The sequence below is a fragment of the Anser cygnoides genome, chromosome Z (assembly GCF_040182565.1).
Source record: "Anser cygnoides isolate HZ-2024a breed goose chromosome Z, Taihu_goose_T2T_genome, whole genome shotgun sequence".
NCBI lineage: Eukaryota > Metazoa > Chordata > Aves > Anseriformes > Anatidae > Anser > Anser cygnoides.
Window position 1 is genome coordinate 60796789 of NC_089912.1, and position 21499 is coordinate 60818287.

General features: G+C 50.0%; 1 long non-coding RNA gene across 1 annotated transcript; it reads left to right on the forward strand.

The window, feature by feature from the left end:
* Positions 1–497: 497 nt before the first annotated feature.
* On the forward strand, positions 498–20512 carry LOC125184832 (uncharacterized). Its single transcript, XR_010827550.1, has 3 exons — positions 498–548; positions 19384–20138; positions 20376–20512. It is a non-coding gene; the product is annotated as an uncharacterized lncRNA (long non-coding RNA).
* Positions 20513–21499: the final 987 nt, after the last annotated feature.

Genomic DNA, 21499 nt, shown 5'->3' on the forward strand with positions numbered 1-21499 from the left:
GCAGGCCAAAAAGAAGCAAGGGTGACTTTTCAGATTGGCAGCTATGCCGTTGTGTTGTAACCCTCGGGATCGCTCTCCATCTGTAAGTATTTAGGTAATTATAGCCAAGGAGATGGCTGCAGCAGGGAGACAGAGCTATCTTTCTCCATTTCTTGGGGTTTAGGGTGTGGGCTTTTTTCAGGGAAACGGTCCCTGTCTCAGGAAATACTCGCCTAGTTCTTGGGGCTCAAATCAAATCAGGATTAAGGTGGTTTACTAAGTTATTATTGCAGACATTGCTACACTTTCCCCAAGATGAGGCCCCAAACACTCTGAGTTACGTTGCACCCAAGGAGACAAGGACCTGGCTAATTATTAGAGCATTAACTGCTTTCAGGCATTAGGAGAGCAACAGGCTCTGCTCATTACGAATAATGTCATTCAGGTGCCACCAATCAATCCGCCCAGGGCTCTGGTTTAAAGCAATTCAGCTGAAAAGAAAAAGGTTTAGATGGATGCTTGCTTCTTAGTTCAGCTGCTCCTTGGGAAGTTCTTCATGTCCTCACCAGGTAGGGGAGATGCTCTGCTTGGCGGGTGGGGGAATGTAACCTGCTAAGGAACAGGGATGTGGCTCTTGTCGTGTTTTTTTTTTTGCTGTTCTGAGAGGCTGAAAGCTGAGGTCTCTTATCACAATGGCTGTGGTGTCTGCTGTACCTCTGCCTGCACAAGCCCTGCAGTCCCAACGCGTGGTTTTCAGATGCTGCTTACAGGCACCCCCTAATTATTTCAGTGCCCGGTTTCTGTCTGTCTTCTCAGCTCTGTGCTCCTTGGGCTGGGTTTGACCTGCTGTTGGAGTGGTTTGGCTTGCCTGTTGGTGTTATTTCATGCGTTTGGCTACAAGCTGCTCCTTAAAATACTATTTTGATAGATTCAGGCCCTTTGCTTGTTGTTATTCCCGATGTAGAGCAAGACTGTGACCCCTCAATAGGAGAGGGTCATAATGTTAGTTACAGAAAAAACATTTAAGTGTTGAAAGATGTGACTTTTTTTTTTTCCTATTTGTATCTTGTAAACTGGTCTTTGTGAGTCCTCAAATCCTAGAAGGCCTCTGAAGACTGGGTTTAGGGTGTGTGCCACGTATCCAAACTGAAGGAAGTGCTTATTTCATGTGCTTCATCAACTTATTTAGCTCTAACTACTCCATTAAGAAACGCAAGTAGTGTGTTCAGGTATCAGTGCTTCTGTAGGCATGTGTCTGGAGCCCTGTGGGAAATTTGGTTCTCTCCCGGTGTTTTCCTGTTTGGATGCGAACCTCTTACTCGATCTCCCTTGCTTCGTGCCAGTCCGCCTGAAACGCCGCGCTCCGTAGTGCAGCGAATGCTCTCTGGAGAATCTCTTGGAAGGACCGTGAAGGGAAATGCATGGCTGTCATTTATCATGCCGTAATGAAGCGATCATTGCTTTGCATGTCCAAATCCATCAGGTTAACGGCCTGTGAAATGCATTTTCCGGCAGTGATTACTGCCCAGTCAGCTGCTGTAGCAGTGCCCTTGTGCTTCGTAGGCAGGCTAGCATTGAGGAATGCTACGGTTTTGTTTGTTTTACTAAATAATTAGCATGTTTTCAGGCTTATTTTCAACTTTGATTAAGTTTTGGTCAACTAATTGCAGACCAGTCCTCCAGCAGAGTGAAGTGGTTTTTGCTGTGAGTGTGTATGCAGGTGGACTTACTTCACCAGTTGTCTTACTGATGGACTGTTTTTAATTATTTATCAATTTTTACAAAGACTCATAACCCAATTTCTGTCTCCATAGCTTCTTTAGGTATCAGTCAGTCAACCTTTAGGTCGACATCCAGCCATTTTTCAGCTGACTGTGGCGGAGTCAGTACGATGTTAAATTACACTTCTCGTCTTTCCTCTTGGAATCAGAATCCAAAGAAAGGGTCAGAGCAGAAGCATCAGATCCCCATTTTGCGTTAAGTTGCCTAAACCGGGGAGCGTTCATTAACGTTGAGCCGAGAGCCTTCTCTACAGACCTCGTAAAGATCCAGGCGCCTGCTAGTTTCATCCTGCCCTTAGGGTCTGAAACTGCTGCTCGTACAATATTTGAGATACGAGCGCAAGGTGGAGCGTTAGGTGCTCAGAGAAAGGAGCACAATGAGATGCTGCTGAGATGTTTGAGGTTATAAGGTAGCTCTGTCTGACAGAATATAAAATTGTTACTGTGCGTTGTGGAGTGCTGGCCAGCTGTCAGCTCTATAATTCTTGTTATCGTTCCAGGCTGTTAATATCACAGCTCTGCAGATAATGCTTGGATAGAGTGATGTATTCAGTGGGTGACAGAACATACTCTCCTCTCCTGCTTTCTCTTTGACTAGCAAACTATCTAGATTCCCTCCCCAAATACTACAGGCCTGAGATGATTTAACCAAAATGCAGTGAGGTCTGGTTCCTAAATACGAGCTTTACCTCAGAACTCTCTTCATCTCTTTGAAATCTTTTCCCTATTTACCCAGAGGACAATCAGCTAGATGCTGTCCAAAAAAAACTTCCAGTCATGGCAGCGAGAGGTTCTTGGATTGACGTGGTAGAGCTGGGCTTGAAACGCATCTAACCATCTGTGATGAGCTTTATCAAAAGAGATTAGGACCAAGCTTCTTAGCTCGGCTCTGAAGACTAAAAAGGCTGGAAGCAATAGGAATTGCAGAAGTTCACGAGACTGCCTGTGATACAGGGAGCTCCTCGCTGTTGGTTCTGGTTTCCGTTAGCTCGAACTCCTGTTTGCCTGAGGGCTTTGCTTTAATCAACAAAAAGATACACAAGCAGACAGAGCGTTCTGCTCAGTCCTTTAGTTTCGGTGCCTGCTTTTTGTTTGTGGTATGGCTTTGCCACTTACCCATCGGGACGTGTCCTGCACATAAGGAGTGACGGATGGGAACAGTGAGGGCACCCTGTGCTGAGGACACGGGTGCTGGAGGTGTGCTCGCTGCAGAGAGGAAAACAGCGGGCTTGCTGAGCACGTGGGCTGCTCTGGGATCTCCAGCACAGCAGTGCAATGCACCTTGTCCTGCCGGACCGAAACCCGGGGAGATATCTTGGTTTAGCTGCTGGGAGAAAGGGAACTTGGCAGCTCTGACTTTCTCAGAATATCCCTGCAGCGATTCACTTGAAACTAGAGGTGCTGTTCAGGCGCCGTAAGTCCGTCCTTACGTGTCCCCTGAAAATAACGGGTAAAGCATTGATTGGAACAGCAATACCTGAAGAATAAAGGCTGTGTTATCCTGCCCCTGGGAGAAATAGGAATTATGGCAAATATTTCTTGTACAGAAACTGTGTGGGTATATGAAATAGAATAGGTCTTGTCGTGTTTGGGTGATAATCAGGAACACTACTACAATGGGTGTGACACTTGAGTGGTTGGTAGTGTGTGAGTGAAATTCATTCAGAGTAAGTCATCCCGTGGCTCATTTAAGACAAATCATCATGTGGTAACCAGCGGTAAGCTCTAAGCAACCCTAAGGGCAGGGTCCAGAGAAGAGGTGGTGCGGTTGGACTTGACAGGGAGAGCCTCACGCTGGGGACGACTGATGTGATATATGGAGGCGTGGGCAACCCGAGGGTGCTCTCGAGAGCTGGAGCCCAGGGCAGGGCGGGGGCAGCAGGACTGCACTGCACAGCCACTTCTGCCCTTGAGAAGAAAGCTTAAAATCCGCCGGGAGGCGATGACGCCAATTCCCTGACTCAGGGTCTTGCGGTGCCGGGGTCACAGGAGAAGCCTGATTCACATCCTTATTTCAGGGCTGTCTGCTCTGCCCCGTGCGGAAAACACAGCCCAGGGCAGCTGGGCTTCCTTCCAGTTTCCCCAAATGTAACCCCCTTCCTCAAACTGCTTTCTTTTTGAGGTTTTCTGACTGGCTTCAGACCTTCCCAGAGGTGACAGCAGTCCCCGGCATGGCTGGGACGGGGCTCGTGGCTATCTGGGGGATGTGAGGTCTGGAGGGTTTGGCATCTGGGCCGCCCCTTTGGGGAAATCCCCTCTCCCTCTGTCTTCCTCCTGAGCTGTCCTGCCGGGGCTGGCTGGGTTTTACAGCCAAGGGTGCAATAGCACTGCTGCAGCCCGTGGTCATAAACCTCCAGCGGCCGTAAACCAGCCGCTGCTTCGTGCAGCACGTGAAATATATCACGTTTTTTTTAATAATCCTCTGAGCAAGTTTCAGAGTTCGTGTGTATTCACACAGTGGTGCTGTAGCCCCACTCCTGTGCTTGTTTTCCGATGTTTCGCACCTAAATAGTCTCAGTTTACAAATATTGCCTTTATAACGAGTGACCTGTGCCGTTTCTGTGAGCCCACATGAACACATCCAAACACCTGCAATGTTTCTGTTGAGATCCCACCAGCTAAAATCCCTCGGCAGCCTGGTAGGATCTCGAGAGGCCTCGATATGTGATGGTTTAATAACTTACCCTGCTCTGTAAATCTCAGTCCTGCGTGCTCCTCCTCGTGGTGTGTTTTTAAGGATGTGTGTACGTAAAACGTCTGGATTGTGTATAAAAAAATCCAGCTGTTTTTACTGGTTCAGAAACATGCTGGTTTTTGTGTTTTCTGAGTGGAAAGAGGGTGTTCAAGTGCTACTGCCAAATAAACCTTGAGGTGAAGCTTGGTCCTTATGGATCTGCCTTAATGAGACTCCTCAATCATTAAAGCCTGTAATCAGTGGCTGCTTCAGAGCTGTTCGCCTGAAAAATGCCGAGAGAAAATTGTGAGGGTTTTACATGTCAAAAAATCAGCAGATATTTCAAGGACTCGGTAACTGAAGGAGGCATTTCACGGCCTTCAGGACAGTCACTGTTCTCTGCAATTCCTGGCCTTGGTTCGGTGGGATGCTTTACGTGCAGAAGGGATGCAGCACCGTTGCCTGCATCTGTCTCCTTCTTGGGTGAAATCCTGACCGAGTCCATCATAAAATCCGCACTGACCTTGTTCTAGGTGAGGTCTTCCTTGGTGTCACCCGCTGCTTTCCTGGAGAAGCAGGCGGTGGATGTGGCCCGGGCGTGCACTGCTGGGGCTGCCCCGAGCTGTTTCCCCTTCCCCTGCTGCCACTTCCACCCTTCCAGGAAGGGTGAGTCAAGGGCAGGAGCCCCGGGGGTGGCAACAGCACCCAAATACGAGGAAAAACCTGCCTGCGGATGACCACGTGAGCGTACATCACAGAAATGCCGCTGTGAAGAATGGATGTTAAAATGAGCCCATCTCTGTGGCAGGCAAGCTAGAAGTTTGGGGTTTTATTCACTCTAGATCAAAGAAAATGTTGAAATAGTAAACTTCTCTGCAGAAATACATTGTTTTGGAGACTGGCCTGTCTATTTTCTTCTCGTTATTCAGAAGCTGAGCAGCTGGGGAGGCTGTGAAGCCGAGCTGGAGCCTGGCTCTGCAGGTGCCAGCTAACGGGGCCACCTCAGCTGAAACACTTCTGCTCCAGCCTGTTGTGCAAACCACCCGGACAGCCTGCAGGTGTGCCTGTATTTTGGGAGAGGGAGCTTGCTGCAGGTACCACCCAGTTTTCTGCCCGTTAAGAGACCTTACAATACTTTACTTTTTACGAACACATCAGTTTCTAGGGCAAAATCTTTCTTTGCAGCTTTTTTTCGTGTGTTGATTAGAAAGGCACTGAAATATTTTGAATTTAAACTTGCAACCTAATGAAGTTTAAAACAAAAAGCTTCTGATAGTCCTCAGCTGGCTGCCATGGGCAGGGTGAGCATGTCCCACCTGAGGGAGGCACAGCTGGCAGGGTTTCATGTAGATTTTCAGGTAAACAGTTTAATTGCAAAGCTATAGAAAAGATGACTTAAAAATAATGAGATCTGGTGCTTGCTCCCTTTTGGAGAGAGAAGCATTTGCAGCTGCTTTTAAATGAATGTCGGGTATTTAAAAAAAATAAAAATAAAACCAAACTGCTTTTTCATAGCATGGGCTGTGTCAAGCCCCAGTGGCTTGCGGTGCTGGTGTGAGGGTCCTGCAGCCAGGAGATGGAGCTGCCTCCGGGGCAGGTCTCAGCCCTGCTGGGAGGATTGCCTTTTCTCAAGGGCACCGGTTAGCTACGGTCACCTTTCCGCACTTATTCTTTGAAATTCAAGCATATTGAAGAAGAGAAAGAGAAGACTCCAGGATGAACATTTGTGCTGCCTTTTCTAAAAATAGAGCAGTAGCTTTGAGAGAAATGTAATGATACTGGGGAAAAAAGATATATATATATATCAAGCACAATGAAACAAAGCCATGTTCCTCATTCTGTGGGGATGAGGCAGGAGCAAAGCCTTCCCTGTGCAGTCCCTGCTGAGCCACGGAGATGTGCTCATCTCCTGCTGCACCTTGCTGGCATTTTTTTTATAGATGGTTGCAATTTCCCTTTGCCTGCTTGGCGCAGGCAGAGCGTGGGGCTGTGTGGTGTGCCGGCAGCTGAGATGTTTCTTGGCCCTCTTTTTGGCTGTGGTTTTGGGTTTCCGCAGGGGAAAACGTGCTGTTGGGGGCACAGCTCAGCTCCAGGCCAGGTCCGGGGGATGCGCGGCTGCCCAGAAACAGCACAGTGGCTTGAAGTCTGCAGTTGCGAGCACGGAGGAAATCTAATTTTATTAAGTGATTGGTTTGAAATGTCGATTTTTAAAGACTAAAGCTCGTGATAAAGCAGGAAACTGGTGGTAATCTTGTTCACTAATCAGCAACATGTGTTATGATTTCATTTGGGCAATGTATAAGTAATGGCACCTTCTGCATATAGAAAAATCAATTGGCTCGTTTTCCTGGACACCATCAGTACTCCACCAAATTTTGTTTGTATGTGTTACGACACAAGTATATAATTCCTAATTTTGAGCAGAATATCAGTAGGATTGGGGTACACAGACTGGAGAATTTATGGCTTTTCTGATATACTTTAACCCCCGATTAAACACAGTGAATAAGTTTCCATGTTAATTTAATGGCTAGGTAAAATTCAGATTAGAGTGTGCTACTTGGTAATAAAAATTCATGAGACAACACTTTGTGCAGAGAGGGTACGGTGAAATCAGAATGATTTCCCTGGTGCTGTAGGGATGTAATAATGCAAAATCCTCTTCAGTCTCTTAGTCCCACGAGTTTGGCCTTTCCTTGCTGATGAATTGAATTCAGAGATTGGTCTTTTTTAAAAGAAAAAAAATACTCAAAATATTTAACATTTAATACTTCTAGCTTTCATATTTATTTAATGAAGTTGTTGGTTTTGTGCTCCTAGCTCAGTGCAAACCTCTGGGAGAGATGACACCAGAGGGGATTGCAAAGAGGGGATTTTTGTTTTGAGGCTAATGGCTTAGTTTTATGAATGATGAGAGAATTGCAGGGCAGGGGAGGGCACTGGGGACTGGGCTTTCTCTGTGAGAGGTGCATATTTTTTGCCCAAACCAGCTTTGCCCTGCATGCAGCAGGCATTCTGGTTGCTCTCACTGGCACCGAGGAGCGAGGGGCTGGCAGGGCACGCAAACCTTCTGCTTCATAAATACCTGACGAAGCTCACTTCCACCATTTCGTAGGTGTTTTCCGAACGGTGCTGCTCAGGACTAGCCTTCTAAAAGCAAACCTTGCTCTCCGTGAGAGCTCCAGGATTATTCTGGGCTGTGAGCTCTGGTGCAGCCACAGGGAGAGTTTGGGTGGGTGCTGCTTTGCTCACACCCAGCACGTGGCCTGGGCAGCTCGTTCCCTGTTCAGTGTGGTGAAGGAGGTCCCCTCTGAGGACGAAACTGCTTTACAAAGACCATTTTTCTATTAATTTGTCTGTCAGTCACAAGTGCTGCGAGTTATTCTCAGCTGCTCTCCATTCTCCTCCTCAGCTGAGAGCACACAGCAGTGTACAAAAGGAAGTAATTCAGCTGACAATCGCTGTTGAAGTGGCTGCATTTCCCTTTCTCCCTCCTCTCCCCACCTTTATGCTCTCAGCAGGCATAAAGCTGACCCGGCACAGCTCCCCGGAGAGGCAGACTGAGAAAACGAGCAGCAGATGCCGCGTGCTGCCACGTATCCCCTAGGTACACAGGGAAGAGGTATTAGAAAACAGATTTTTTTTGTCCAGCTTTTTACAGCATCCATTGTCTGTGTCGTGTGGGGGAATTTGTGACAAGTGTCAGCCCCCTGACAGCGGGCACCGGCTGTGGGTTCACCTGCCAGAAGCTCACGGTGCCTTCGATGTGGCTGGAGAAGAGCGGCGTTTGAAGCTGCGCGACCCGAAATAGCGCGCGCGGCGTTTATCCGTCCCAACCCTCCCTCTGATCACGTCCGCGCAGGGTTTGAAACTGGATGCAGCAAGGTTTCCTTGCTCCTCCTTCATGCTGGTAATTAGCTGGACGTTAATTGCAGCTGCCACCCACGACGAGCCGCTGGGTCCTCAAAGGCTGGTGCTGCGGCCTTGCTGCAGGGCCCGAGCGACGGCAGCCAAACCCACCAGGATAAAGGCTTCTCTCGAGTAATTAGTGGAAAAACTGTGCGCCTATTTTTTTACTCATCGCTTTCCAGGCCCAGATTCTGAATTTTTGTGGAAGATTTTGTATCTTCAGGTGTTTGGGAGCCTCGGGTCTGGCTGTGCCAGGTCTGGAGCCGATCGAGCTCGGGGAGGTGGCGATGGCTGCGGAGGAAGCTGCAGGCAAAGGGCTCTGCTGAGCCCTTGTGGCCCTTCCAGCACCGACAGGGCGCACCCTCCGGGATCGAAATATTGCCTGGAGCCCTCTTCCTGCCACAAATCCTTTACACACAGCAGCAGAAAGGAAGAGGGAAAGCGGGACCCCAGGGCTCCTCTCTCATCAAGCAGGCAGCGAACGCTGCTTTCAAGCTTTGGATCAGGTCCTGCATTTTTTTTTCCCCCTGAAAAAAGCCAATCGCAGCGAGATAAGAGCAGCTTTGAGGAGCAATCTGTGTTTGCCCTAGCATGGGGAAGGCGCTTCGTGTCTTGGCAGAGCAGAACACGAGCACAGTTGTATTGAGGCTGGGTTCCTCCCAGGGAAAAGGGCTGAAAATGGGGCTGGGCTTCCCACCTGGGACCCCACAGCCAGCATGCAGCCCCCATATCCCGAGGGACCATTCGGCATCCTTCTGCCCTGGTTTGGAAATAAACAACATAAACGGGTGTCCTCACACCAGAGGGGGAAAAAAAAAAAGGGCAAAAAATGTTAACATTTCTCAGAGTAACATCTCTTCTTGCGGTTACAAACACCGTAACATCATGCCCAATCTTTTTTTTCCCCCCGCATATTGATGGCTAGAAAGCCACAAAGGTGGGTGAGTGATTTATCTGGGGTGCGTTACTTTGGAATATCCTTAGGGCTGTTTCACATTTGTCCACGATGTCATTAGGTTGGGACCCTGAGGTCCCCCAGCCCTTCTGGGCATCCTGTTTGGGAGTTTCCCAGCACTGGGATGGTTTTCCAAAAAATTAATGTTTTCCCCTTCCTTAAGTGGAGCTGACAGCCCGGTGTGATCGTTACTCCTGGATTTCCCCAGATCTTTCCTTTCTTTCGCTTAAACAAGGTGAAACAATGCAATGCTCTTGAATGCTTTTATTATTCAGTCCGTGGGGTGAGTGATACCTGCACGCAGCCCTTGGGCAGCTCTTTCCTCATAAAAAGCTCCTGAAGTTTTTGGTGTTTCAAATGCAGATCGACGGGGAGGCAGCGAGCTGTAGCTCTGCTCCTCTGCCCCAAACCCGATGGTTTTGTGAATCTCTCTGCTCCTGGCCACCAAAACCTGCCCGAGCCCAGCCAGAAGCGATGGTTGCTGCTGCAATATAGGATGCATCCTGCAGCCCAGGCTGGAAATTGGGGCCCTTTACTTTAAACATGGGTCCTGGGGCCCCTCCTGTGGCCCGGCATAGCCCTGGGTATGTGCCCTCGCTTGCCTGTGATCATCCTTCGGGACCCGATGCGCAGGAGCGGTTTGAAATGCCCTTGCTGGCATTTCGGTGCGTTTTAATTGACTGGGGCGATGTAGGGCAGGGAGTAAATGGCAGGCTTTAAATAATTAAGGTGCTGCTAATCCTCCAGAAATGTCAGAAAGTCCCTAAGAGATGTCACATGCCACCCTCTTCACTGCGCATCGGCTAATTAAAGGGATCCTTTGGCTGGGCGATGCTGTCAGCCCCGGCCCGCTGAGTGCGGAGACGGGAGGGCTGTTTGGCAGGGCACGCTGCAATGTGGCCTTCTGACTCACTGGGTGAAGGTGTTTAGCTACAAATCAGGGCTGTTTTGCTGTGATGTGGAGGGCCGGCGGGGGATCTTGGTGCTGAAGAGGAAGGCGGTGCCTCGGGATGGATGCCAGGAGGGCTCCGAAGCTGCTGGCGAGCCGCGGGTGAGTGGCGAGCTGTGACAGCGGGCTGGTGGCCGAGTGCAGGGGGCCAGCTGGGAGCTGCAGGGACCCACATCTGGGCCCTGCCGAGCTCTGGCAGCAGCCCCGTGCAGTGGGGCCGGGCCCTACACGGTCCCAGCCGTGCTGGGGAGATGCCTGCAGGGCGTCTGTGCTCACACCGCACGCACAGGTGAAATATCTGGGCCCCGTGGCATTGCCCAGGGACTGAGCTAAATGTAGGTCTTGTTTGTCACCATGCCTGCTTGTTCACACGCTTTCCAGAAGCTGCCTCTCTTTATCGGCAATGCCAAAAAGACGTCGCTGGGTTTGGGATGGGAATTTCTGGCACCCGTAACGTGAGTCGGGAAAGCGGGGAGGAGCCACCAAGTTGGGAAATTACAGCACCCGGAATTGTGTCTTTAAGGCGTTTTACTAAATAATAAAGAAGTTGAAGAGAAATTCCCCTTGGGATTAATTTTTCATGGGCAGAAAGTAGTAAAAGGCGTTGCCTTTTGGGTGCACCTCCCCTGGTGCACCCAAAGCCACCCTGTGCCAGGGGAGCAGCCCTGGGGGGGACTCGCAATGGGGTGGGAATTAGGGGCTGGCAGACTTGAGACCTTAGGAACGGGGCAGTGCTGCATGTGCTGGCTTTAATGTTTTATATAGTCACAATAAATTATCGCTTAGAGCTTGGAAAAACAGCAGAAGGCAGCAGAAAATCTGAATTTTAGCTACATCTCTGCTAAGTTTATTTTGCTTCCTGAAGGAATGCTTTAACATTATTTTATTAGCTCGGATTAATACGAAGTTTCTCATCTGAGAAAGATACGAGGGGGAAAAGAAATCGATTCACTGCCGTGCGGTGTTTAACCCGTGCTTCTATTCCGCTGTGTGGAAGGTAATTTTAAATGGGATTTTCTTATGTAGAAATGTTTATGAGATACAGAGGAGTGGGTGCTTGGGTAAACAGGGTGACAGGCTGCAGGCAGGCAGTGAGAGGGGCCATGAACTTGGCTTTCAGAGGAGGTGTGCCCTTCGGGTCTGTTTGCACATCTCTCCACGAGCAGGCTCCTCTTTTTGAGCTTTAGGTTCAGGGATTCGGACCGCACGGGCTTCAATCCCTTCCAGCCCAAATTCTGGGCTTTGTAAGGAAACGGGAGAGAAAGAGGGAAAATAAATCGTGTTCTCAGGCTGCTGCAGAAGCACCGGGCTAAAAATGAGCTTATCTGACGGAGGCTTTCACCTGAACCGGTAAATGTGATCCCGAATCCCGATTTTGGCACGGATCTCAGAAGTTACTTGAAGCCCCAGATCCTGAAGTCACCCGAGCGTGAGGAACTGGGCTTTTTTTCATTAAAATGCTTCTAGATATTGAACCAGCCTCAGCTGTAAGAGCACAGAGGTACCCAGCAGGGGGCAACAGAAGGAGCCCTGGCTTGCTGTGGCCTCTCAGGGCTGGGGATGGCACCTGCAGGGTGACGGGGTTTGGGAAGCTGCTCTAGTGGGATGGGGTTGGAGCTGGGTGGGTTTTAAGGTCCCTTCTGACCCAAACCGTGGCAGACGAGCACCGCGGCTGCGTCTCCAGTAGGCTGCTTTTCAAGCAGCAAAAACCTCAAAAGCGGAGATTTTTGTGCCGTGGATCCCACGTTCCCAGTGTGGCTGTGTTACAGACCGCCGGTGAGCTGGTGCTGGTGGATTGGGGGCTGGATGCTGCCCCGGTGTGAGTGCCCACAGGAAGCACCGGGTGGGCTCAGCGTGGTGCTGAGCAGCAGGAAGCGTGGCTCCATCTCTGCTGGAATAACCCCCGGGGCTCCTTCCCTTCCTGCTGCCTCCGCGGGTGATGCCACCCTCTGGATGCCAGCTGAGGGGGCTCCGAGGATGCTCAGCATCTTTCCTGGGGCTTCGTTAATGTTCTGGGTTTCATAAGGTCAATGGAAAGAAATAAAGCTACGAAGAATTAATTTTGAAAGTTAATAAGAGGGTTTTTTTTAAATAGTGTTTGAACTTAATTAAAATTAAGAAATGGGAGGGGGGCATTCTTGAAACCTTTATTTCTCAGACTTTCTTCACTAAATTTATCATTACAGAGCCTTTTATTATATCACAGCTACTGGGATTCAGCACTTCATACACTCAGTTATTACCCGAGCGGATGGCACGGCGAGGGGGCGCAGCAATGCCTGCGGGGCTGGCGAGGGCACCGCTGAGCCCCGCTGCTGCAGGGGGTGCTTTAGCCAGGGGCCCTGCTTATCCACGGCCGAGTTAATATTGAAGTAGTTGTGATTTAGAGGCTGACTCACGTTGTTTTCCATGCCAGCACGAAACGGTGCTGCCGGGAGCTCGGTGTCCCCTGAAATCGGTGCTGTGATGCGGGCAGCCCACGCAGGCTGGGTGTGAAATAGAGCCCTGCTCCTGCGCGCCTGCAGGGGCTGCAGCCCAGGTTTCACCGGCAGTCCTCGCAGGAGGTGTTCGAGGCTGCGTTTTGCTCCTGTGAGCCGGTTCCCAGAGCGTATTTCACGCCGTAGCTTAGCTGAACCACGGTGCGATCGCAGATCAGATGAGCGAGGGTCTGGTCTTTAAGCGTTCGAGGGAGCTCCGTCACAGTAAGGTATGTAAAAGGAGGTTTAAACAAGTTTCAAAACGTGCCCGGGAAATGCAGCCCCGGTTCCCAAAATATTCCTGGGGCTCTGCGCCCCTTCCCCAGGCCGCTCTGGGTCCGGTCACCATCGCCGGAGCCCCTCAGGAGCCCTCCTGCAGGGGGCTGCGGTTGTGCCAAGCTGCGCGTGGTGGTCGAAACACGTGGGTATGCGTTTCAGGGGGACGTCAGGCTCGGTGTTTGTGGCCCGGCGAAGGGAACCTGCGTGTAAACACAGCGGCGGCCTCCTCCTGGGCGCGAGCAGGCTGCGAACTTGTTGCTAAGGCAACATTTTCCCCAAAGCCCGGGGTTTCACGCGCCGCTTTTGAGCGCGGCTCCGTTAATAGCGGTTATTCTACAAATCCCATCTGAGCCGTGAGCAGGCCGCCGCTGAAGAGCCCCTCGGTCACCTCCCCGGTACGCCTCGTGCCGAAGCGGAGGCTTTTCAGGAGTGCTCAGCGCCGGTTACAGGGCTCTCCCGGGCTCTGTTCCCATACAAAGCTCTGTTCCCACAGGATCGCGGGTTCCTGAATGGTTAGGGCTTGGAACAGGCCTTGAAGATCATCAGATCCGTCCCCCTGATGTAGGCAGGGAGGCTTCCCACCAGACCAGGCTGCCCAAACCCCCTCCGGCCCAGCCTGCCCTGACATATAGGGGATTGCCGATATATAGGGGATTGCCCCAACCCAGGGGTAGGACCATACCTGTGGCCTTATTGATGAATGGGAACCCCCAGGCACGGCTCCACCGTCCCTTACCCGTACCCACATGGGGCTTTTCCACCTGTCTCCCACCAAAGGAGCGCGGGGGAGCCCTGCCACAGGGACCCTGGCCCCAGTTTGGGTTCCTGTGGGAGAAGTGAGCGGCCGCTCTCGTCCCCGTTAGCGAGGGCTGCCGGGGTGGCAGACGGCAAATAAACTTTTCTCATCCCGGCAGATTTATAGGAGGGGATCAGACTGGTAAAATGATTGTCTGGAGTAATGTAGGCAGACATATATTGCGTGTCAGAAAGCTAAACGGTAGATAAATGCTCATTTATCTTACGGGATTGCTCCGATCGGGCTTTGTTTCCAAGCGCCTTCTGCCTCATAACTTCCTCCCCATCGCTTCCCAGGCAGAAACTGGGGGAAAGCAATAAAGGGATCTGTTCGGGGCCATCCATCCTGCTCTGGGGGCACCCGGTTGTCACTTGAGTGGGAGGGAGGAATTACTTACACTGCAAACAGATGCTTATATTTCTGGATAACGAATGCTCATTTGGTTTGGAGATAAATCACCGAGCTTTCTGCTTCTCAGACTACTGCATACGGCTTTTCATTGCCTGCTGAACTGCTCTTAATTTCTTCCTTGTCAATGAAATGCTCCTCTGCTTAAAACCAGGCTGCAAATCGATGCCTTATAAATGTTACCTGCTTTGGGGTCAGCACCAGCGTGCCATCAGGCTGCTCTTCTTGCTAAGGCCGTGGCCTTATTTGGGTGTGTGCGCGTAAAAACAGGCAGCGAGAGCTCTGTACCCCTTGAAAAACATCCCCTGTCCTGCAGGGGTGTACAGCCTGTGATCCCAAACTGTACCCGGGGCTTCTGCCACCTGCCCTATCCCTCGTGCTAACAGGGGGACACGGGGGGGTCTTTATATCCAAGGTATGTCAAAAAATTGAGGAAATCTTCCTCTAATTGCAATTCCTTGTGTGCAGCACTGTCAGTCCTGCCATTGGCACCTCGACTTGAAGATGCTCGCTGCAGCTCCCTCCCAAAGGTGCTAAGCGCTCTTCCCCCTGCAGGACTTCGTTGCTTCGTTATAGGTCTGAAACGAGACGTTTGTGCTGGAAACGGCCGATAATTGTACACAAACCGCCAGGTTTAGGTTACAGGGAGGAACCACTGATGCGATACCCGAAGCACATCCCTGGCTTTTCATGGGAACGAGGAGGAGGAGCAGATCCCTGGGAAAGTGTCAGCAAGGCAGAGGCAGCATGAAACCTGTTTCGTTGCAGTTCGGTCGCTCATTCTCACAAGTATAAAATGTAAAAATAATCCAGACAGTTCGGCAGACTGGGCAACCTGCTTAACACCGAAACAAACACAGCTTTCATCTCCAGCCTCTGGAAGCAGATGAATAGCAACAGGTACAGGTGGTGGAACTGGAAAACTTGGTTTGAGATGATCACTTTCTCCTTCAGACAGCGCTATTATATACGTTCCCTGTTATACAGCCTTTAGTTTAATTAGCTCCCATATTCTCTTGGATACAAATGCCCACCCCTGTTTGCATCCTCGGTCTATTCTACGCGGTGTGCTCCAGATAGCATTTCACAATGTAGCTAAGAGAAGTCGGTGCCATCAGAGCAAGCATTGATTTCTTAATTTAATGCATGCCCTATGGTGTGCAAAAGATAATACCCCCTGCTTAGACAAGATGATTTTAATGTTAGGGGTGTGTAAGTGTATGATGGCAATGTGTAGGCTATTATTTAGGCTGATTTGTGGTTAAGAAGCCGGCACCGCGCGTTAGCTGCCTGAAACATTCACTGAATTTGCAAACTGTTCTCTTTCCAGAACTCCTCCATCATTTTAATGTCATCAGTGAAATATCTTCCTCTTTTTGATTATGAAATCATTTTTTTCCTATTTTATCATATTTACTGTAAGAATTACATCGTACAATAAGGTAGTATTGTACCACTCTGTAAGCACTATGAGTAACTCTTAAGAATAATTTGGCATTTTGAATGACCCGCTTTCAGCTTGCCGTGTTTGTTTTCAGTCTGCTTTGAGGCTCAGGTGACGAGGACGGGAGGAGGTACGTGGCTCCCCTGCCTGGGTGAATCCAGCCTGTTCAGCCCAGGGTCTCCCTGGGGAACAGATCACTTCGTTACCTCCTGCTTCCTTCCACTAGACTGGGTTTGGAGTTACCCTTTGTGGTCCCCTAGAAAGAGTCCTTGGCCTCCCCCCAGCAGGTCAGCGGTTACAGAGGGAAAACCAGCGCAGAGCTGCACTGAGGACGCAGAAAAGTCTGATACCTGGAGGCTGAGGGTTTCCCTCTGCTCACAAGTCATAAAATTTTCCCAAATCCCAAAGAATACCCAGGGAAATTGCCCAAATCCCAAAGGATATACCCAGGAGTTCCTCACTGGTGGTCTTTAAAAGAAGCGAGCAAGCCCAACCGTCCAGCAGACCAGCGTGACTGAGCCGCTGGGAGCAGCAGGTTCGGGGCTGTTAATCACAACAAAAAAGAGTCAAACGAGATGCGAAGCTCTGAGATTAACTCGGAAAGCGTCTTTAAATTAAACAGAAGGCATCTCGAAGAAAAGGGTGGTGAGATAAGGATGCGAAGAGTCAAAAAGGCCCTAACATGGAGTTCCTTGGTGCTCTGCTGACTGTGGTGAGAATGTGGAAAAAAATACATATAAATAATAAATGGTGATTTATGTACTAAATGCACATGGAGCTGAGGTCCTCCACAATGGACTGATACAGCAAGCAGGTGGAGTCTATTAGATATATCCTTGATCTCAGGGATTTGAAGCATGCATACAGCATAACGCTGAGAATTAGATCCCCTAAGCAGAGGAGCAACAAAAAGAAATGTCTACTGGTAAAAACAAAACAAAAAAAACAAACAAACAAAAAAGCATGTGCCAAGCTGTGAGGGCACCAGAGATGAGAAGAAAATCGTGTGTCTGCAGCTACGGGTTCTCGCAGAGAGGAGGCTTGAGCTGTGCCACGAGCCTTGTTTTGCAGCAGGAAAATTTGGGGTAGCAGCGGGAGCCAGATATCGGCGTGCGCGTTCATTCCCAGTTTCTCTTCCCTCCATCTCCTGCTGGGCAGGTGCGAGGAGGAAGATGTCAACGTATAATCGCACCCCCAGATCAAGGAACAAGGTAGTTGAGTGTGTTTGTTTGTTTTCCCCGTGTTTGGTTTCTGCATGGAAGAAATGTGCTTTTGTGCCGGAGCCCGTGCAGAGGGCACGGACGGGCGTTATTCCTCCACCCGGCCTGGGGGCGCGGGGCTGCCCCCCGGGCTGCGGAGTGAGCCTGCGATGGCATCTGGATAGGAACAACTGGAAGCGATGTTTCCATGGGAAATAAGAGATGTTCGCCGTCTGAAGGGAACGGGATCACCCCGCGTAGAGCCTTGAACGCTGTCTGTGCTCCAGGTGCTGGCAGCAAGAACGCTGGGACGTGAAAACCTGTGGATAGAAAACGAAAAGGAGAGGGCAGAGAAATGGGAAATAACTAATAAAAGGTTGGGACAGCTGCTGAAATATTAGAAAATGGATTTCGCGAGGCAGCAGCGGAGTAGTTAGAAGTGCCTGCTGCTCTCGCTGTGCTGCTCGTGGGGCTATGAGCTCCGTGCGGCGACGCAGCGGGAGCACCAGCGATATCTGCAGGCTGGGGGGATCGGTTTTTTGTACTCAAAATCGAGGCCAACAGTGGAGGAAAGTGGAACAACCGGGATTTGTTACATCCTCCCTGTAACGATGCCTGTGGCCGGAGGGGAAATAACGAGCAGCGCTGCTTCTGCATGGCCCACGCTTTATTTTCATGCCTCCCTTCACCACGTATCCCCGACCTGGGCATGCTCTTCCTTCCAGGGGGATGCTGAGCTGCCAGCACGACATTTGTGCAAGAAGCAGCACTTTTATCTTCAGACAGGATTTGTGGCACAGGAGGGCCCAGGCTGGGCAGGAGAAGGGGCTCTGGGTGCACCTCCTGGGCTCTGCAGCCGTGCGCGCGCTCGGCAGGGCGCAGCCAGGAGCTTTTCTCAAGGTTGTGACGGTTTTATGGAAAACAAAATGCTGATTTTTTTTTCAGCAGGGATAAAGCACTCACTCCTCCTTCTCAGCGTTCCACGCTGTTTTGCAGCGCCCGGCAAATTAGATTTGCTCAGCGCATTAAGCAGCGCTCGGCTGCTAGGTTTTTACAGATTAATTTCATTCGGAGCTCTTCGGCCCTCTCTGTGCTGCACGTAACGAGAGGAGGAGAGCCTTTGGGGCGAAGGAAGTTTGTATGTGATCCAAAGGGGGCCGCGCACAACGCAGCGTGCTCTCCACCAGCCTGTTTTCTGAGCTTACAAAGGGATGCCACCAAATTTTAAAGCCAGTTTGCAGCTAGTGCCATTGGAAGAAAGGATCTGCTTGCTCAAAAGAGATGCGCTTCATGCCTGCGTGAAACATTTTGCTGTCACGTTTTGTTCTGTTCTTGCAAGTTTCTGTAGATAACGTGAAAATGTCCAGAGGAAAGCCGGGGAAAAGAAACCCCTGCGGATAGCGTGTGATTATACAGCTGTAATAAATCGGCGCAAATGAAGGTAGGATACCGAGGCAGTTCTGCCCAACTCGGAGCATTTTTCCCCTATCTGAGCCACCCCAGGTACTGGCAAGGGACACGAGGCGTCTCAGAGTGGTCAGCACTTAGCGATCGCTGCTTCTGCAGCAAGTGGAAGGTGAAATCCGAGTCCAGGGCCTGATGAAGTCCAGCACGAGCCTTGTTATTACGTGGCTTTTCTCACCACCAATACCTCAGTGCAGATGCACGCGATTATTTAGGCACCGATACCCAGCGTCTGCAACACCGAAGCGATCTTGGCTTGCTTCTAAACGTCCAGGCACACGAAATATTTAAAACATTGTAACACGGGGAATTAATAACATTGCGTGCGTTTTAAAGTTAAATGAGAGATCTGATTTTTTTAAAAAGCAATGTGGATTACTTCCACTGGAGATTGGCAGAAATCGAAGTATTCGTCCGCTGGCCGTAACGATGTTACGGGAAAATAAAATGTTCTGGGTCTGAAAAAATACGGGGCAACTTTCTAGATGAAAAATGAATCTTAATCCAAAACCTTGGTAGCAATAATAATAATAAAATAACACTTAAGGCCTTTCTTTCTAACACCATTTCAAGCAGAAGAGGATATTGGTTTCTGACCGGCCTCGCTCTTTCCTCTTACTCTTAACTAATTAATCCCTGGCCACCCATTCAGGGGGCAGAAAATATGAGCATATCCTGCTGACTTACTACAAACAGAAAATGGATACAGTGGATTAAATGTGCGGTTAGGGTAAAACACTCGAGGTCAGATGGGCTCGGAGGAGCCAGGCGGGCAGCAGCAGGAGGCCGGTGTGCCTGCAGGGACGGGGCGCAGCTGGGAGGGGACGTGGGTGGCAGGGCAATGGGGGAGGAAGCAGGATATACAGGGCTTAGTCATTAAATAAATCTGCAACGTACGCCTTATCTAATTAACTTGTTGCCGTTGTGTTGTTAAGTCAACTCTTTGCTCCAGATTCGCCTTGGTCGTGTATCTCACTTCTCCGTTGTAATTAAACAGGCGTTTTAAAAATGGCTTAGAGCAGTACTTGTCAGTTTAGACTGGCATTTTTTTTTTATTTTCTTAATGTAGGCGAGCTAGAGGAGGCTTGATACTACTTAAAACACAGCAAGTTTCTTCTCGGAGAACCTGGACAACTCAGGCAGTACTTTGGTCAAGGGCAGGACGAGAAAATATGAAATATGCTTGCAGCAGTTACTCGGTTTGGACATACCCCTGCCTGATTGCATTCACTAATTACCAGTGCTTGCACTGACAGCTCTTTTGGGGACCGCTGGACAGCCTCGTGTACATCAAGGCTCCCCACGGGTCGCACACAAGGTGACAGGACACATCTGGTGTCCCAGGGCTGTCCTCCGGCCCCGTTAGGGAGCGGCGTGCCTCTGTCCTTCCAGCCCCACGCGAGGGGGCTGAGCGAGAATAAAGCAGGCTGAGGGCATTTGCATGAGAAGCTTGTCGCGGTTTAATTAGGTCGAGTATACATAAACATAGCTTGCGTTAGTAAAAGGAAAAATGCTGCTTATACTTTGTGAAAAACCACAACTGAGCCGCAAGAACTGGTTTCAGACAGCTTACTTAAAGGCATGCACCAGTTTTGTTAGTTAAAATGATTTTATTACGTTATTATTTTTTTTTTCCCAAAGCAGAGCAGGCCTTGAAGAAGAAACTTGAATAAGTAATAACTCTGTGGGATAATTAAAGAAAAAGCAGGGGGGAGAGAGTTGGCTGCAGCCTCTTCCTTATTCCTGGAGCACACCAAGGCTATGCAGGGCTGGGTGGCCGCTGCCAGCTGCTGCTCGTCCCCTCTGTGGGCACAGGGAGAACAGGTGAGATAAAATATTTGCTCTCTTTGTGGTGCAATATAGCAGCTAAGGCAAATATGCTTGTCACGGCGAGCCTACATACCACATCCTGCTGCTATTTCCAAAGGAGACCCAGCCCTCTTTTAAAAGAGGTTGATTCAGGAAATACCACCGCTTCGTTATTAATTTTGTATGGTTTATTCTAATAACTCAAAGTACTTGTTTAGCCACTGCTGTTTCACATGAAATTTCTCTATCTAGGAAGAACAGAATCTAGGCACGTTTCCTGTTCTTGCGAATCGTGCTGAGCTTGAATTGTTAGAAGAACAAGCAGGAAGCTGAGGTTACTGAGCAAGACACTCGCCTTTAATTTCAGGAACCCAAAAGAAACGCAACCAAAATCCTTTGGTTTGCCATTTAGCAGCCTAGTGGGGATGAAGAGAGAGCCTATCTAGAAACTGCAACTGCTTCGGCGAAATGCTTCTGTCCGAAACCTTCCGTCACTGCACAATGTTTCCAGTGACATAAAGAGAGCTGCCAGCGCGCAGCTCCTAATGGCTCGTGTGCCCAAACCGCACCGCCGCTGATCGCAGGCCAGGCTGTAGGACGCCGCGTGGGTGCGAAGTTCTGCGACGCGAGGCCTCGAGGAGGTGCTTGCCAGCGCCTCCATCTCCCCTTTCTGCGAGCACTGGGTATTTACCAGCGGGGAAAGTGGCAAACCGAGCAGCCACGAGCCGTCTGTGAGCATCACAGCAGCCAGTGCTGGCACCGATGTGACTGATCCTAAACGGAGTGACCGGCGTGCCCAGCTGAGCTGCAGGAAGGTCCTCTCTAAACGGATGTGCGTGCCATCGGTGAGATGGGTTATTTGATTTGTGCTGCCCAAAGAACAAAGCTGTTCAGAAAAAACCCTTTTTCTCTTGGTAGCGACAGCACTATCTTGAAACGTTGCCAGTAACAAATCCCAGCAAATGGTAGCAACCATTTAAACAGATTTATGAGTGGCTGCAAGTGCTGGAAACTGGTCCGGGGTGCAGGGAACTGCAGCTGGAACATCCTCCCAGGATCATGAAAGGTTAGAGGCAGCCACCCAAGTCCTGCAGCTATCTCTGAAAAGACAAAATTTGAAAGAGAAAGATAATGGCGGAGCATTCCTATGTATTTGAGCAGGACAAGAACCTCAAATTCCAGTTTCCAAGAATCGTTTCCAATTCTTTTTTGGGTCTGTATTACAGCATGTGCCCTTCTGAAGACCAGCACTACCGCTTCTGAAGGACGTTGAGCCCTGCAGAAATTCCCTACCTCCCCTGAACACGACCTATCTCGGCCCTGTCAGGGTTTAAATGCGGGATTTTCCTCCTGCGGGAGCTCCTGCATGTCTCTGC